The sequence below is a fragment of the Garra rufa genome, chromosome 17 (assembly GCF_049309525.1).
Source record: "Garra rufa chromosome 17, GarRuf1.0, whole genome shotgun sequence".
In the NCBI taxonomy this organism is placed as follows: Eukaryota; Metazoa; Chordata; class Actinopteri; order Cypriniformes; family Cyprinidae; genus Garra; species Garra rufa.
The window spans coordinates 41,854,329-41,873,980 of NC_133377.1; the positions used below are offsets into that span (position 1 = coordinate 41,854,329).

At 35.5% G+C, this 19,652-nt stretch overlaps 1 protein-coding gene across 1 annotated transcript in view; it reads left to right on the forward strand.

Moving 5' to 3' along the window:
* The first annotated feature begins 2,053 nt into the window (after positions 1 to 2,053).
* Positions 2,054 to 19,652, forward strand: part of LOC141289418 (hyccin-like) — a 42,120-nt gene continuing 24,521 nt past the window's right edge. The window contains exon 1 of the mRNA XM_073821516.1: positions 2,054 to 2,190. The gene's annotated coding sequence lies outside the window, so the exon portion shown is untranslated. The remainder of the gene's footprint in view (positions 2,191 to 19,652) is intronic.

Consider the following 19,652-nt stretch of genomic DNA (forward strand, 5'->3'; position numbering starts at 1 on the left):
TAAACATTCATTAACCTTTTTTCTGAATTATTTTCTAAATGTTTTAAATATGTTTATGAACAACAGTTTTAATTCTTAAACAGATTGTCATATAACATTGATATACTATTATAGTTTTTGTTTTTAATTTCATATATAGGCCTATATTAAAACAAAATGACGCAGTTCTATACTCCAAAGTTCCAATCTGAATCAAATGATTCACAAACCCGCTCTGAAGTTTCGACCTGAATCAAATGATTTGCGATTTCCGATTCGAAAACAAATGATTTGCCAAGTCTCGATCTGAATTAAATGATTCAAATCAAATGATTCGCGATACTTACTTTAAAGTTCCAATCTGAATCAAATGATTCACAAACCCGTTTCGAAGTTTCAATCTGAATCAAATGATTCACGCTCTGATTCGAAACAAATGATTTGCGAAGTTCCAATCTGAATTAAATGATTTGTGCTTTTAAGTTCCGATTCGAAACTAGTGATTCGCAATTTACCCTTTGCATGAAGTTCCGATTTGAATCAAATGATTCGCGATTCATGCTTTTAAGTTCGGATTCAAAACTAATGATTTGCACTTTGCATGAGGTTCCGATTCGAATCAAATGATTTGCGAAGTTCCGATCTGAATCAAATGATTCGTGCTTTGAAGTTCTGATTTAAATCAAATGATTCTCCAAACGCACTTTAAAGTTCCGATCTGAATCAAATGATTCATGAACCTGCTCCGAAGTTTCGATCTGAAGCAAATGATTCACGATTTGCACTTGAAGTTCTGATTCAAAACAAATGATTTGCGAAGTTCTGATCTGAATAAAATGATTTGTGATTCACGCTTTGAAGTTTCGATTTGAATCAAATGAGTCACGATTTGAAGTTCCGATTTGAATCAAATGATTCGCAATTCACACTTTAAAGTTCTGATCTTAATCAAATGATTCACGAACCCCTCCGAAGTTTCGATCTGAATCAAATGATTCGCAATTTGCGCTTTTAAGTTCTGATTCGAAACTAATGGTTCACGATTCATGCTTTGCGATTTGAATCAAATGATTTGCAAAACGCACTTTAGAGTTCTGATCTTAATCAAATTATTCTTGAACCCTCTCCGAAGTTTCCATCTGCATCAAATGATTTGAGCTTTTAAGTTCCGATTCGAAACTAGTGATTCGCAATTTACCTTTGCATGAAGTTCCGATTCGAATCAAATGGTTCGCGATACGCACTTTAAAGTTCCGATCTTAGTCAAATGATTCACGAACCCGCTCTGAAGTTTCCGATTTGAAACAAATGATTTGCAAAGTTCAGATCTAAATAAAATAATTTGTGATTTACGTTTTGAAGTTCTGATTCGAATCAAATGATTCATGAACACACTCCGAAGTTTCAATCTGAATCAAATGATTCGCGATTTTGCGCTTTAAGTTCCGATTTGAAACTAATGCTTCGTGATTCGCGCTTTGCGATTCGAATGAAAAGATTTACGAGTCGAGAAGTTGCGATCTTAATCAAATTATTCATGAACCCTCTGAAGTTTTGATCTAATTCAAATAATTCGCAACACGCACTTTAAAGTTCCAGTCTGGATCAAAAGTTCCGTGAAACACGCTCCGATTCGCGATCTGAATCAAAACATTCATGAACGAGCCCCGGAGTTCCAATCACGTGCATACCCTGCACACTCAAACTCAACGCCCTCCGACAATAGTATTGTTTGTAATGAGCTGCAATGTTATTTTTAATTCTTTGTGTAAGTTCTCACCATGATTTTACTTATTTATATGCACTTTATTGTTTTAAAATATTTAAAAATAAATATATGCACTTATATAATCTAATTTAGCACACAAAACATGTCTATTCCGTCATGAATAACGCATGACACATTACTGAATACATTTAACAGTCGTTACAACAGATGCAGTCTACCTCGCTAGTGGAAACCGTAAAGCCCCGCCTCCGGGCTTGTCTGATTGGCTGCTATTTGTGGACGCGGCTTGGGGTTTTATATCCTCCTTCGCCAGTGGCCCTTCCCGCTGTCAATCCGAAATCCTAACTCGCTCCATGTTAGACTGAAGTGTGTGAAAGTACTGGCGAAGGACTCGCGAGTGTTCAGTTATTTCAGCGCGTTAATGGACTAACTTGGACATAAACGAGACGAGCGGGGAAAAAGCCGTGCTTATAGCATGATAAGTAAGTATATATTTACAAAACAGCGTTTATATCAGCTTTAAATAAGACTCGTGTACATTCGCCGATGGCGTGGCGGTTCATCTCATGTGTCTGACTAAACAAACTGATCTTGTAAAGCATCTCTGGTGATTAAAGTCATTCACGTGCGTCTTTGCAAACTTCATATGAGGAAGAACATATGTAGACATGTTAGATGAGAAGGGTTGATGAAGGATAGAAGCTGCTTTTGTTGTTTTAAGCAGTTGACAACGCAGTTGTGCATGAACTGTCATTGCTGCTGAAGTGTGTGTACGCGAGTGTGGAGGCATGTACATATGTGTTTCTGAATGTATGTACGTTTATTTAAATGCTTGTTTGTGTTTATTCTTTCATGCATGCATGCTTTTGTGTCTATGCATGAGTATTTGAGTGTTTCATGGTTTTTCTGTATAATATGCCTGATTATAAATATGCGTGCATGCATGTATATAGTGTTATTTTGTCTTTCGATTGTATATGCATGCACGTTTGTGTGTTTAAATGGTTGATTGTATGTCTTCATGCATGCATACATGCTTATGTGTTTATGCATGAGTATTTGTGGTTGTATGCTTGTGTGCATGCACATAACTGCATGGGTTTGAGTGCTTTATGGTTTTTCTGTATAATATGCCTGATTATAAATATGCGTGCATGCATGTATATAGTGTTATTTTGTATTTTGAGTATGTGTATGCATGCATTTAGTGTTTAAGTGCTTATTTGTATTTACACTATGTAGATGCATGAATGTATGTGAGCCTCAATGCCTTTTTGAGTATTAGTGCATGCATTCTGTTAAGTGTCTTAAGTTGTGTAATGCAGTGACACACACACACACACACACACACACACACACACACACACACACACACACATCAGTCACACGGTTCACCTTCCCTCTAGTCGTTGCATGACAGATGATCATCTTGTTTTTAAAGGAGTGAGTTTATAAAAGGAAATGACCTCTGTCATGAGAGAAGCCACTCATGAAGCGATAAGATTTGTGCACAACGAGCAGAAAATCACAGTCGTGTCCGTTCATTATCTGACAGCCGATTAAATGCGTACAGATGTGGCTGGTGTCCTTCTGGCACGTGAAGAACACAGCTGTTCAGATGTTATTGTGGCATGTTTTGTGATGATCTGAAGGAGATGCGAGCAGATGAACATCACACATAGGTTCCAGTAACAGGTTGGGTAGATTCAGATTGCATGATCACAGTCTGGTTATTTATCATCTGATGCATTTGTGCATGGAAAAGAGCTGGTTTGAATCACAGGATTTAGTCAAATTTGCAAGGTTAGTGGCGTCTGAGATGCTAAGAGGCAATCTGAATTGCTTATTCAGTCTTGTTTTTACAGTTCTGTTTGTGAAAAAGAGTTGATGTTTTAATTAATCTCATCAGAAGTAAAAGTGTGGTTTTGTAAAATGAGCTGATAAGTGATTCATTTCCATTAATCATTTCAAAGTGTTTGTCGACAGTTCAAAGAAAATCGATTCGAAACTCTTATTCACGGATTTGTTTGATTTATCACACAGTATTTTTAAGGAAGTCTCTGTGTTTAATTTTTCATGCATTGGAATGTTTTCGTAAACGTGAATCATGTTATTAGGGCTGGGTTGACTGTATCGATTTCTTGATTTTTAATCTGTATTCATGTTGATGTTTGGTATAATTACACGATTGGTAAATATACAGTGATTACAATATTTGTACCACTGCACTAACCATCATCGTCCAATCTTTATCAAAATTGGTGCAGATCATCTTAAGACCCAAACTGATATTGAGTCTTTTTTTCTATGCTGTTTTCAGTGGATGTGGTTTTGAAATTTCACTAAACATCTGCAATGCACCTAACTCTCAAACAAACTCTAAGCTTTTAAATTCTGTCAATTTTATCACAAAATTTACCCACCGAAGTGAATCATGTTTCTTTTAATTGCTCAAGAACCACCTACTGGTCAAATATTATAAATGTTTGGGTACTTTTCGTAGATTCGCCACCAGGTTGAATTATGCTATTTTGCTTGGCGAATATTCAGGGATTACAATAATTGTACCACAGCAATAACCATCATTGTCCAATCTTCATCCAAATTGGTGTAGAGCATCTTTATACCCATCCTTACAGAAATCACAAATGGGGTTTTTGGTGTTTGAAACCATTCTGCTAAATTGTAAGAAACTTGCGGGCGAAGACGTCAACCAGGAGGTGGGGCTGTATTTTGACTTTTTTCGAATTTTATCACAAAATTCACTTACTGAAGTGAATCATGTCTCTTGTAATCACTCAAACAGTGTTTAAACTGTGCAAAGACATCAATAATTGTCACGTAATATTAGATTTAACTCAATAAAACAATTCAGTGTCCATGAACTCATTAGTTGGCTGAAAAAAAATAACTCTAGAGAGGAGCATTTTGGTAAATATATGTACAATATTACATATTAATTAATTTTTATTTAACCTGTTAGTGATTAGACGTTTTTTTATGACAGATTTGTCAATAATCGTAATAAGCTTTTTGCTTTGCTTTTGATATCAAACAGACTAAGCTTTCAAATGGTCAAATTTAACACAAAATTTACTTAAGTTCGGCTCAAACAGTGTCCATAAACTCTATTAGTTGGCTTGAAAAAATAACTCTAGAGAAGCATTTGGCTAAATACATGCACTACTTTTATATGCATTATTTTTTGTTTAGCCTTTTAAGGATTAGACATTTTCATGTCAGATTTATTCAGTTACACAGTCGTGGCCAAAAGTTTTGAGAATTACATAAATATTGGAAATTGGAAAAGTTGCTGCTTAAGTTTTTATAATAGCAATTTGCATATACTCCAGAATATTATGAAGAGTGATCAGATGAATTGCATAGTCCTTCTTTGCCATGAAAATTAACTTAATCCCGAAAAAAAACTTTCCACTGCATTGTTAAGAAGGCTTCAGGGCGTCCAAGAAAGTCCAGTAAGCGTCAGGATGGTCTCCTAAAGAGGATTGAGCTGCGGGATCGGAGTGCCACCAGTGCAGAGCTTGCTCAGGAATGGCAGCAGGCAGGTGTGAGCGCATCTGAACGCACAGTGAGGCCAAGACTTTTGGAAGATGGCCTGGTGTCAAGAAGGGCAGCAAAGAAGCCACTTCCCTCCAAAAAAAACATCAGGGACAGATTGATCTTCTGCAAAAAGTATGGTGAATGGACTGCTGAGGACTGGGGCAAAGTCATGTTCTCCGATGAAGCCTCTTTCCGATTGTTTGGGGCATCTGGAAAAAGGCTTGTCCGGAGAAGAAAAGGTGAGCGCTACCATCAGTCCTGTGTCATGCCAACAGTCAAGCATCCTGAGACCATTCATGTGTGGGGTTGCTTCTCATCCAAGGGAGTGGGCTCACTCACAGTTTGGCCCAAAAACACAGCCATGAATAAAGAATGGTACCAAAACACCCTCCAACAGCAACTTCTTCCAACAATCCAACAACAGTTTGGTGAAGAACAATGCATTTTCCAGCACGATGGAGCACCGTGCCATAAGGCAAAAGTGATAACTCAGTGGCTCTGGGACCAAAACGTTGACATTTTGGGTCCATGGCCTGGAAACTCCCCAGATCTTAATCCCATTGAGAACTTGTGGTCAATCCTCAAGAGGCGGGTGGACAAACAAAAACCCACTAATTCTGGCAAACTCCAAGAAGTGATTATGAAAGAATGGGTTGCTATCAGTCAGGATTTGGCCCAGAAGTTGATTGAGAGCATGCCCAGTCCAATTGCAGAGGTCCTGAAAAAGAAGGGCCAACACTGCAAATACTGACTCTTTGCATAAATGTCATGTAATTGTCGATAAAAGCCTTTGAAACGTATGAAGTGCTTGTAATTATATTTCAGTACATCACAGAAACAACTGAAACAAAAATCGAACTTTGTGAAAACTAATATTTGTGTCATTCTCAAAACTTTTGGCCACGACTGTACAACAAATAAGATTTAAGATGTTTGTTTTTATATTTCATCAACAAATTGGAGTAGAATCGTAGTTATGTATTAAAAAACTTAAACTTAATATAAAAACGTATGTAATGTCTGTGTACATCCCCGTTTTGATTTGAGTGTTGATTATTACACTATATTTAAAAAATAGCAATTTTAATCTTTAACATAACTGATATTATCATATTATCACTAACTCGCATAGTATAGTTTATTAGTTGAGAGATTGTTTTCCTCAAGAATGATGTACATGGGCCAAAGATGAAAAGGGGTTTAAGCAAGCTTTAAATTGTTATTTTCTGCCCAAAATTATAAAGTTTTCTCTTTAATTTATTTGCATTTCTGTTTTAGTTTTTATGAGGGAAAACGGACTAAAATGTCATTCAGTGTAGCAATCTTGTCAGGCATATTTACAACAAAAATACATTTATAACATACTAAAAGACAAATTACTTTCACCCCAAACACCATTTGTCAGTAAGATTTATTTACTAATTTAAAACACAATAAAAGTGAATATGCCCCTTATTCTTCTATATATCGTAATATGTACAAGTCAGAATAAGCATGTTGTTTGAATTTATACATAAATATTAAACTGGATGACAATGTAACATTATTTCAACCAAATGTGGACATTTTATTTTCCAAAAAACGTATTTTAAACCTTAAAAGTAGACACTTTTCTTACATTTAATGTGTTTAATGTTTTTGACCCACAAGTGCTGTGCCCGATATTTATCAGAATGAATCAAAATCAAATCCAATTGAAGTAAGCACTTGTGAATCATAGTTGGATCAATCGGAAAAGTCTGTTGTAAATGTTAATTTCAGTTTTTTGTGTTTGATGAATTTTGTCAGTTTTTCCAATGGCAGTGTTTTTCTAATATTAATTTTCAGATTAACCCCCTCAAAACTGTTCTCAGATGAATTGAACTCTTTAACAAGTCTCTTCTTGTATAGGTGGGCGAATCTCGGCCAGAACAAGCTGTAAACTGGTCCAGACTTTGTGGAAAGTCAGAAGTATATGAGTGCGTCACTGGCGTTCCTCTAGTGTGGGCCTTGAGGGAGTGATGCTGATCGTCGGTTTCTCTTACACTGTTATTATTCCCGTCTGTGCGGTTTGGATTTTCCTCGTCAAGCGGTGATGTCTGCTCACCTCTCACCTTTTAAATGCCACTTTATTATGACTGTGCACACACCGACGCTTATTAACATGTGAACGATGTGCGGTCTGCACTGGGATGTTTCATTAGTGCCAGTGTAACAGTGGATGTCCACTCTCTGCTCTACATGCGTAACCCACAGGCAGTTCATTAATCTGTGATTTAAATCAATACCATACAGTTTAAAGAGACAGGAAGTACAAATATGCAAATGTGAGTGTAATTGGCACTGACAGCTTCTCTGGCGTCCTCGGGGTCCGGCGCTTTACAGCACAAACGCAGAGCTGTCATTAAGAATAAGAGCTTTATAAGTCATTGCAGATTTGACAACGCGCTCACGGCTCTAAAAATGTGAGATTCGTGCTGCCTCTTATCTGCAGCCTTATTAAAATTAAGATTTTTTTTTTTTCCCCTTCAAGTGCTACCAATGGCTCAATTTCTCATCTACGTTTTCGTTAATAACTTTTCAACCAAGTGGCCTAGAAATAATGATTTTTTTTCGTCTTCTAATTAAATGCACCATGGGATTGCAATTTCCGCTGTACATGCTTTTTTTTTTAGTTTTCATCTGATCGTGCTCAAACTTGGGTCAGATAAATTTAAGAGAACGCTAGTCAAATATTGCTATAATTAAAAGGTTTCTGATGTACTAAATTGTGATATGAATGTTAAGGGCGACAAATAGGAAGTAGGTCTGTGTTTTTAAATAGTTTTGCATATTAAAATGACACTTGCCATTGTGTAGCTGCCTTAGGTTTCCAGGCAATGGAATACTATTTGAATCATTTTTTAAAACACATTTCTGACATTTGTAGCCTTTTTTTCTCACTTGTCCTTGTCAGAATTGGTGCAGATTATCTTCAGACCATTCTTCAATAAAATCATAAACTGGGTTTTTGGTGTTTGACACCGTTCTCCATAAATGTAGCAAATTTGCTGGCAGAAAGTGAGATTGAATTTTGAATTTTTCTTTGCCACAGTTCCTTGAGAATGTCATGCAAATTTGATGATAGCACCAGCTTCTGGTGAGATATTATAAATGATTTTTGTACTTTCAATAGTATAAATGATTTTTGTAAATTCACCACAAGGGTAAGTTATGCTACAGCAATAAACACCCTTGTCCAATCTCTAACAAAATTGTTGTAGTTCATCTTCAGACCCTTCCTTACAAAAACCACAAATTGGGTTTTTGGTATTCAGTATAGTTTTTCATAAACGTAACAAACTTGTTGGCAAAGGCACCAACCTGGAAGTGTGGCTGCATTTCGGCAATATTTTTTTATATTTGCACAACAATTTTAGACGTATCTTTCCCACAATTCCTTGAGAATATCATGTACATTTGATGAAAGCACAACCTACCGGTCAATTTAGTACTTTACCTAAATTCACCACCAGATTCACCACAATTACAATAATTGTGCCACAGCAATAACCATCTTTGTCCAATTTCCATCATACATTCTATTTCGAGCTTTCATCTGATCATGGTCAAATTTGGGTCAGATAAAAAAATAAGACAATGCTAGTCAAATATTGTTATAATTAAAAGCTTTTTGATATACTAAACTGTTTGTGTTGAATGTGAAAGTAAGAATAACAAATGGGCCTGTGTGTTCACAATAGTTTTGAATATTTAAATGACCCTTGTTGTTGTCTACCCATCTTGGTATTCCAGCCAATAGAATACCATTATAATTTCTGCCATTTTTAGCTGTTTTTTCTCTACTTCTCCTTGTCCAATGCACATCAATATTGGTGCAGGTCATCTTCAGACCCATCCTCATACAAGTCACCAATAGGGTTTTTGGTGTTTGACACTGTTCTCCAAAAACGGAACAAACTTTTTGGTAAAGACACCAAACAGAAAGTGAGGTTTTTCAGCAAAACATTTGCATATTGTCACGCGCATTTGTATGTATCTTTGCTACAACCACCTACTGGTCAAATATTATAAAGATTTTTGTACTTTTCCTACATTTATCACTATGGTGAAATATGCCATTGTGCTTGGCAGTATACAGTGATTACAATAATTGTACCACTGCAATAAACATCCTTCTCAAATATTCATGAAAATTGGTGTAGATCCTTATCAGACCCATACTCATAAAAATCACAAATGGGGTTTTTGGTGTTTGACACCGTTCTTCAGAAACGAAACTAACTTGTTGTTCAAGTCACCAAACAGAAAGTGAGGTTGTATTTCGGCAAAACATTTGCATATTCACCCACACATTTGCATGTATCTTTGCCAGAGTTCCTTAAGAAAATCATGTAAATTTGATAAGAGCAGCACCTACTGGTCAGATATTCTAAATGGTTTGTTGTTTTTTACTTTTCTTACTTTTCCTAGATTCACCACCTGGGCGAATTGTCTCATTGTGCTTGGCAATTACCATTAAAACTTGGACAGTACCTTCTACAGACAGTTACAAGTTTGCTTCAGCAGTTTAGTTTTGGGTATTATTGCTTGGTTCAGTTTTCAAATGTTTACTAATTACTTGACCCTGATCAAGAACATTACATATAGAGTCGTAAACTTGAACTGAAACCACATGCTGTGGGAGATAAATGCTTGTATAATGGTGTTTCCCACTTTCAGAGGATGTTGTGTTGTAATTAGTTTCTGCTTTTACGCTAAATGAGCAAAAACTGGAAGTGAAAGGTTGCAGGGTTGCTCAAGTCATGCCATAGCCCATATGTTTGGTCACATGCGTTAGGTGTGGTGTTTATGTATTGTTATTGCTTCTGTTCATGATTGTCTTGCTTGTCTCACGATTTTATGACGGGACTCATTTGTTCTGATATTACTCAGACGGCTGTGTCGTGTATGAGTTGCATAATTCTCTAAATGGCGTCTGGACTCCAGCAGCATTAGTGTTTCATAAAAGGTGTGATTATATTTCTCTGCTAAAGGTGGATATTGTGCATCTGTCAGACTGAAACTCGCACAGGGACAGGAACGTCTCGAAGGTGAGTCCAACTAGTATTTTCACACTTTAACTAATTTGTGGCAACAGTTTTAGTTTCATTTGAATAACTCTTGGTTTACTCTTGAAGCATACCCATGTTTTTTTTAATCAACCAAGCGGGTATAAACATCAGCTCATGCTAATACTTTCAAAATGACCAGATATAGACAGTTTACAATGGAAGTCAATGGTAACCAAAACTCTCAAGCTCCAAAGTGGGCAAAAAAGTGACTCACCTTCTGTTTTAAAGTCATAAAATGGACTAAAATGATGTTGTCAATCACTAGTCTTTCAGTTTTGTGTGAACTATTCCTTTAAGGTGGTTAACTGAGCTTGTCTGGGTTTGCTCAGAGTGCAGGTTAGCTGCGGCCGCTCGTGCCCTGAGTAACCCACTTCTCTCTTTGTTGGCTGTCCATTAGTGAGGTACTTTGTATAAGTAGAATAAAAAGCTTTTCTAAATGGCAGTGCAGATAATCAATATCCTTTTATCCTTCTCCTAATGTTCAAGACGGACCAGCCTCACCTGAACAAGCGTCACGACACCTCCACACGAAACCCATTGTGAATAGTCACTGAAAGACGCATTGCACAATGGAAACGGTCCAATTGGATGTATGTATTTGAGCTTACAACATTAAAAAAGTCCAGGTAATGGGTTGGATGCAGTGCGGAAAGATAAAAGTAATTGTCAAACAGATTTATAACATTGGTGGTTGATGTTTTGCTGCATTGCATTTGAGAAAGCTAGTCATTTAAAGGTTTTCAGACAGTTTAAGACACGTGTTGCATTCGAAAATGTTTTTTTTTTTGTCTGGCTTTACTCGCTAACCAAGAAGTGAGGCTGTATTTTGGCAACACTTGCATATTGACACAAATTTGAACACATCTTTGCTACAATTCCTTGTGAATATCGTGAAAATTTGATGATAGCACCAACTACTAGTCAAATATTATTATTTTTTTCTACTTTTCCTAGATTCACCACCAGGGTGAATTATGCCATTTTGCTTGGCAAATATTCAGCTGTTACAATAATTGTTCCACAGCAATAAACATCCTCATCCAATTTTCATCACAATTGGTGTAGATCATCTTCAGACCCATCCTCACATAAATCACAAATTGGGTTTTTAATGTATGACACTATTCTTCAGAAATGTAACAAATGTTTTGGCAAAGGCACCAACCAGGAAGTGAGGTTGCATTTAGGCAACACTTTTTCATATTGGTTCTATTGCATGTGTTTGAGCTTAAAGTCCAGGTGATTTGCTTCAATGCATTTTAGAAAGTGAGGCATTTGAAGGTTTTCACATAGTTCAAGAGCCACCTGATGCGTATTGCATGCAAAAAAGGCTTTTTTTGTCAGGTTTTCTTGATTTATTGAAGTCAAGTGCATGTTTGTGTCAGCTGTGAGGTTCATGACATCCAATTTTTGAAGCTGTGTTTTGTCTGACACTGTAAACAAGATATCCTTGAGCACATCTACATGTCCTGTTTCTCTCGAAAGAGACTGAAAGTCGTGATAAAGCATTGAAAAGAGCCGTGTGTGAGTTGTTTGTGTGTATGAGAGGAACAAACATTTAAAATGGTACTTTCAGACCTGGCTACTTGAGTTATGTGATTACTTCTTGTATATTTGATCGCTAAACACTAATAAGAAGTGTTTCTCAGAGAGATGTGAATGCGGAACAGTCTTTCAATAGTGTACTACCTGGCTAATATTAACTATTTCATTTATGTTTATAGTGAGGCTGTGTTTCGGCAAAACTTTTGCATATTGACATGACAGTTGACACAATATCTGTGCCACAGTTCCTTAAGAAAATCATGTAAATTTGATGACAGCCACCCTTACTGGTCAAATATAATAAATGATTTTTTGTGCGTTTCCTAGATTTACCACCAGGGTGAATTATGCAGTTTTGCTTGGCAAATATTTAACGATTACAATAATTGTACCACAGCAATAAACATCCTAGTCCAATCTTTGGCAAAATTGGTGCAGATCATCTTCAGATCTGTCTTCACAAAAATCACAAATTGGGTTTTTAATGTTTGACAGTGTTCTTCAGAAACTTAAGAATTTCACTGATGAATACACCAACCAAGAAATGAGGCTATATTTCGGCAACACTTTTTCAAATTTCAACCGGCCAATCCTTGTCCAAGCTTCGTCAAAATTGGTGCAGATCATCTTTAGACCCATCTTCACAAAAATCACAAATTGGGTTTTTAGTGTTTAACACTGTTCTCCAAAAACAGAGCAAACACCAAACAGAAAGTGAGGTTGTATTTCAGCAAAATGTTTTGTAACAAATGTTTTGGCAAAGGCACCAACCAAGAAGTGAAGTTGCATTTTGGCATTTTTATTTTTATATTGGTGCTATGGCATGTATTTGAGCTTAAAAAAAGATAAAAGTCCAGGTGATGGCTTGGGTGCAGAAAGATATAAGTAATTGTCAAACATGGATTCACAGCATTGGTGGTTGATGTTTTGCATCATTGCATTTGAGAAAGCGAGGCATTTAAAAAAATTTTTTTTTTAGACCATTCAAGAACTGCCTGATGCGTATTACATTTTTTCAGGTTTACTTGATTTATAGAAGTCACGTTCATGTTTGTGTTAGTTGCGAGGTTTATGATATCCAATTTTTGAAGCCGTTTATACTGTTCTCTCTGACATTGTAGCAAGTAAACAAGATATCCTTGAGCACATCTGCATGTCCCGTTATGCTCGAAAGACTGAAAGTCGTGACAAAGCATTGAAAAGTGCGGTGTGTGTGTGTGTATGAGGGGAATAATCCTGTGAAGTGGTACTTTTAGACCTGGCTACTTGAGTTTTTGAATTACTCCGTGTATGTTTAAGCTCAACGTGTTTGCTAAACACTGACTAAATGTGATTAAATGTGACTGAAGTACACTGATAAAAGCGAGTTTCCTGCCATTATTGTGCTGTGTGTAGGAGTGAAAGTGTTTTTGTAACAAATTCTGTTTTATTTTTTAACCAAATTCTGTTCTGTTTTTTTTTTTCCAAATTCTGTTCTATTTTTCCCCAAAATTCAGTTTTATTTTTTTCCAAATTCTGTTCTGTTTTTTCACCAAATTCAGTTTTTTTTTTCAAATTCTGTTCTATTTTTCCCCCAAATTCTGTTTTATTTTTTTCCAAATTCTGTTCTGTTTTTTCACCAAATTCTGTTTTATTTTTCTCCCAAATTCTGTTTTATTTTATTCCAGATTCTTTTTATTTTTCCCCAAATTCTGTTGTATTTTTTCCATATTCTGATCTATTTTTCCTCCAAATTCTGTTGTATTTTTTCCTACCAAATTCTGTTTTATTTTTCCCCAAAATTATATATTATTTTAACCAAATTCAGTTTTTTTCCCCACCAAATTTATTTTTTCCCCTTCAAATTCAGTTTCCCCACCATTTTTTTTATTTTCTTCCCCCAAGTTCTGTTTGATTTTTCTCTCCAAAATTCTGTTTTATTTCTTTCCTCAAACTCTTCTGCTCACAAGGCTGCAATTATTTGTTGAAAAATACTGTAATAAACAGTAAATTTGTTAAATATTCATACAGTTAAAAAAAATCCTATTTTCTATGTGAATATGTATTAAAAGATAATTTATTTCTGTGATCAAACCTGAATTTTCAGCATCATTACTCAGTCTTCAGTGTCACACGATCCTTCACAAATCATTCTAATAAGCCGATTTGCTACTCAAGAAACATTTTTGCATTTAATTTTTCAGCATTCATTGGTGAATAGAAAGTTCAGAAGAACATAATTTATTTGAAATAAATGCATGTGTCAATTACATGAGAGTACTTAAATGACCAATTTGGGCTTAGTTAAATCTAGTTAAACCTCACTAACTGACTAGTCAGTTGTTGGACGACAAGTCAACCATGCTTTACAAACCTCCTTTTGCAAGTTCCCTTTCTTTTTTCCTCACTCATCCGTCTGTAATCCATCAGTCCCTTGGGCTCACTAAAGTACGCTGATAAAAGCGGGTTTCCTGCCATTATTGTGCCGTGTCTAGGAGTGGAAGTGTTTTAATGGGCACTTCTGCATCTGTGGAGGTATTGAAAGCATGTCCTCAGGGTTGTTACGGGTCACCAAGGGTCACGTCTCCTCATTTGAGGTAGAATCGTGTCAGATCCTGCGTGTTTTCCACTCTGCAGTCGCGTGTTTGTGTTAAACCGTGTGGCTGGCATGTGTCTGGCAGCACCGGTCGAAGCAGACAGGGCAGATTTCCCTCACACCCCTCTAAAAACCAGCCTCCTGCTCTCTGATTGGCCCTCCTTCGGATTGGTCCTCGCTCTGATTGGTCGGTGGGTCTGAGTGGGTGGGCGGGGCTAACAAGGTTTGAAACAGGAAATGAAAAAACGTCCATGAGATGAGGAGGGAGTCGCTCTGTGGGATATTTCTCAGTCATTCGGACTTCGGACGGTAAGAGCACTCAAAATAAAACGTGTATCTGTCAGGAATAGTCAGGAATGTCAGTATGTGTTAATGTTTCAGTCAGCATATGTTCATTTGGGTGAGTCACACTCAACGGGGGACTGAAGTGTGTGTGGCGACTCGAGGGAGTGTGTTTCAGCTCTCTGGATGTTAAACTAATCTAACATCTTAATCTTCTTGGTTTTTGTGGGATTTTTCTTGAGTGTTTGTGAAATAGCACAACTGTTAAATGTGAACTTGAATATAAAGGGTTTGGAGCACATGTACAAGCGTTTGTTTAAAATGAAACTAATAGATGGGTATGTTTAAGGTTGAAATGGCAGGTTGTTTGTTCCTCAGAACCAGTCTGATGACTTTTTATATTTTCTTTGTACTGATTTTGTGGTAAAGTCATGGTAAACGTGTTCAACGGAGCTGATTGTAGTACACTTCTATAGTCAAATTACACTCATTTTTCAACAGATCTTGTTTTGTGGGGTTTTTCTTGTTAAGGTTTTGTGAAATACTGTACTTCTTGGCAGCTTTGTTGAATTGTCACAGTTTCTTTGCTGAGTTTAGTGGTAAAGTTGTGGTAAAATGTGTTAAATTGAGCTGATAATAAATACTGGACTACATTATAGTTGAATTATGCACCTTTTTAGTAGATATTCTTGATTTTGTGAGTTTTTCATGTTAAGGTTTTGTGAAATACTGTACTTCTTGGCAGCTTTGTTGACTTGTCACAGTTTCTTTGCTGAGTTTAGTGGTAAAGTTGTGGTAAAATGTGTTAAATTGAGCTGATAATAAATACTGGACTACATTATAGTTGAATTATGCACATTTTTAGTAGATATTCTTGATTTTGTGAGTTTTTTTGTTAAGGTTTTGTTATATACATTACTTCTTGGCAGCTTTGTTGACTTGTCACAGTTTCTTTGCTGAGTTTTGTGATAAAGTTGTGGTAAAATGTGTTAAATTGAGCTGATAATAAATACTGGACTACATTATAGTTGAATTATGCACATTTTAGTAGATATTCTTGATTTTGTGGGTTTTTCTTGTTAAGGTTTTGTGAAATACTGTACTTCTTGGCAGCTTTGTTGACTTTTACATGTTCCTTGCTGAGTTTTGTGGTTAAAATGTGTTCAATTAAGCTGATAATAAATACTGGACTACATTATAGTTGAATTATGCACCTTTTTAGTAGATATTCTTGATTTTGTGGGGTTTTTCTTGTTAAGGTTTTGTTATATACATTACTTCTTGGCAGCTTTGTTGACTTGTCACAGTTTTTTTGCTGAGTTTTGTGGTAAAGTTGTGGTTAAAATGTGTTAAATTGAGCTGATAATAAATACTGGACTACATTATAGTTGAATTATGCACATTTTTAGTAGATATTCTTGATTTTGTGAGTTTTTCATGTTAAGGTTTTGTGAAATACTGTACTTAGCAGGTTTGTTGACACTTCACATTTTCCTTGCTTGGTTTTGTGATAAAGTTGTGGTAAAATGTGTTAAATTGAGCTGATAATAAATACTGGACTACATTATAGTTGAATTATGCACCTTTTTAGTAGATATTCTTGATTTTGTGGGTTTTTCATGTTAAGGTTTTGTGAAATACTGTACTTCTTGGCAGCTTTGTTGACTTGTCAGTTTCTTTGCTGAGTTTAGTGGTAAAGTTGTGGTAAAATGTGTTAAATTGAGCTGATAATAAATACTGGACTACATTATAGTTGAATTATGCACCTTTTTAGTAGATATTCTTGATTTTGTGAGTTTTTCATGTTAAGGTTTTGTGAAATACTGTACTTCTTGGCAGCTTTGTTGACTTTTACATTTTCCTTGCTGAGTTTAGTGGTTAAAATGTGTTAAATTGAGCTGATAATAAATACTGGACTACATTATAGTTGAATTATGCACCTTTTTTGAGGTTGTTTATTGCTGAGAATTAGTCCAATGACTTATGTTTTCTTTTTGCTGATTTTGTGATAGAAATTATGCTAAAATCTGATCAGCTGAATTTCTGGTATTGGTATATTAAATTCTAGTTGAATTACAGTAATTATTCAATATGTCTTGTTGTTTTTTTTGGCTTTTAAGTGCAATTATTGGCAGGATTATTGACTTCACATTTTTGCTTTTTTGTGGTAAAATTCTGGTAAAATGTGTAGAACAGAGCTGATAGTGGAACGCTTTGACTAATGGGTTAAATTATAGTTGGATTAGGCTGATTAGTTCTGATATTTTGTTGTTTTGTGGGTTGTGTGAGCACTTATTGACAGGATTTTCACATTTCTTTGCTAATTTTTGTGGTAAAGTTGTCATAAAATGTGGTTAATTAAGCTGATGGTAAATACTGGGCTTTTTTAGTAGATCTTCTTGATTTTGTGGGTTTTTCTTGTTAAGGGGTTGTGAAATGGAGGTCTAAACCAAATAAAACAATAAAATTTATTTAAAACTAAACAAAGCGAATGGATATGGTTTGAGGTTGTTTGTTGCTGAGAATTAGTCCAGTGACTTTTTATGTTTTCTGATTATTTAATAGATTTTGTTGTTTTGTGAAGGTTTTTTTTTCTGTCAAAGGTTTGTGAAATGGTGCACTTAAATGTGAACTTAAATATAATAACAAGCGCTCACTGTTGTTTATGGCAAATATCTTTCAACGCTGTATTCTTTAGTATTTAATCTGAAGCCAAATTTGCTTTATTTAACCCACTTTCTCTCTCAATCCGAATGTGGTTATTTTTACAACAGAAACACAGTGAGCAGCAAAATGACAGATAACTTTCAGTAAATTCAGCATTATTAATCTGTGAGCTAAGAACATTTCAAAATAATCATGTAGGCTAATCATAATTAGGAATATTGTTAGATGGCTGGGATATAACCTAAACTTTGAAACAGCTGGTTATCTTTCTTTTCTGCTCAAGATGAGAACATTTTGCTTATTGTAGACATTTTTAAGTAGAAAAATATAGATTTCAGGAGGAAAACCCTGAACAGAAACAGTATTTTTTTTTTTGTCACATGGCCTTGCATGCATCTAAATGTAAATACAGTACATGTACTTTTTTTTTTTTTTTTGGTCCAGATCTCCGCTTGGAAGAAAATAATAGAGGCTATGCCTCTTGAAACTTTAATTGAATAGCACTGACTTATATAAAAATAAATACTTTATTTGTATGGTTTTGTAATATCTGTGTCACATATTTCATTGTGTCATGATAGAAAGGACTCTTATTATAAAATTTGATTATAATACACATTAACCTTACATCTTAACACCTCTTTTTAAAGGTGCCATAGATTGAAAAACTGTATTTACCTTGGCATAGTTGAATAATAACCGTTCAGTACATGGACATGACATACCCTGAGTCTTAAACACTATTGTTTTTTCCTCCTATAAACCTGGTGTTTGCAAAAGACCACTGAAAAATAGGCTGATCCTAACAATGTATTCATTCTTGTATATCAGAGTTGTACATAAGGCACGCATAAGTCCGCTGTTGATTCACAAAATATTCATGATTTCGGGGCTCTGATCCATAGTATTTTTGCGTGAAATTTCAAAATATTTGCATAGTTTTCAAAATGAATGTCCTGTGAGTGTTTTATAATGAAGGCTTACCCATAGAGGTGGATCTTGTAAGGGTCAGTGGTGTTGATGCACATATGAGCACCAGCATCAACAGATTTACAATGTTTTTACTGTATTTTTCATTTATATGTTTATTTTATAATAAATGCAAACAGTAGATATTCAGTCACTTAAGAAAGAGCACTCTGAAGTTGTGTAGAATGTCTGAATTAAATAATTTAGGTGCTTTAAATCTGTATATGTATATTCACGTTAAAAAGTTAGAGCAGAGGGTTTTCTTTTGAATTCAAAAGTATAGCTTTAATTTAAAGTTTGTTTGAATTTTTTTATAACATGCAGGCGAAAAATAAAAAGGCAAAACAAATGTTTAGGTTCATAAAAAAGGTTCAAAGATAAACACCTTTAGAGGAAATGTCAGGCATGGGGGGGCCTTGCAAAATTGACCCGAGAAGAAGGGGGCCCTGATATAAAAATGGTTGAGAACCCCTGTAATAAAATAATATGTTGCAAGCTAGCGCTGAAAATAAACATGTTTATTAATGTTTGACTTTTGTGTCTGTTGTTGGTGTTTTTTTTTACTAAATTGGAATCGAAACTGGGAATTGAAAAGAATCGGAATCGATAAGTGGAATCGGAATTGGAATCGAATTCAAAACGGCAGTTTCAATGAAACTAATAGTGGCTTGAACTCCATAATTATATATTTTCCTCCATGTGCGAGCTACTGAAATGAGCCACTCTGTGGAACAGCCAATCAGAGCAGAGCTCATCATTATTATTCATGAACCTTCCAAATAAGGCAAAAACAGACCATTTCATCCTATAGTAAAACCAGGACTTGTAAAACCATTTCTGGAGAATTTTTGCTCTTTCCTATGCCATATACCTTAAAGGGATAGTTCACCCAAAAATGAAAATTTGATGTTTATCTGCTTACCCCCAGGACATCCAAAATGTAGGTGACTTTGTTTCCTCAGCAGAACACAAACGAAGATTTTTAACTCAAACCGGTGCAGTCTGCCAGCCAAATAATGGACGTGGATGGGCACCAGACCTTTAAACGTAAACAAAAACATGCACAGACTAGGGATGCTCATTTCGGTTAATTTTCCTGACCGACAACCGCTGCTCGTTATCCAAACACTAACCGTTAACTGATAAAATTAGAATAATTAATTCGTTTAAGATAAAAAATAGAATGCACGAGTATCTGTGATGATACATTAAAAATACAAGCAAATGTTTTATTTTCACGTGCAAACAGCAG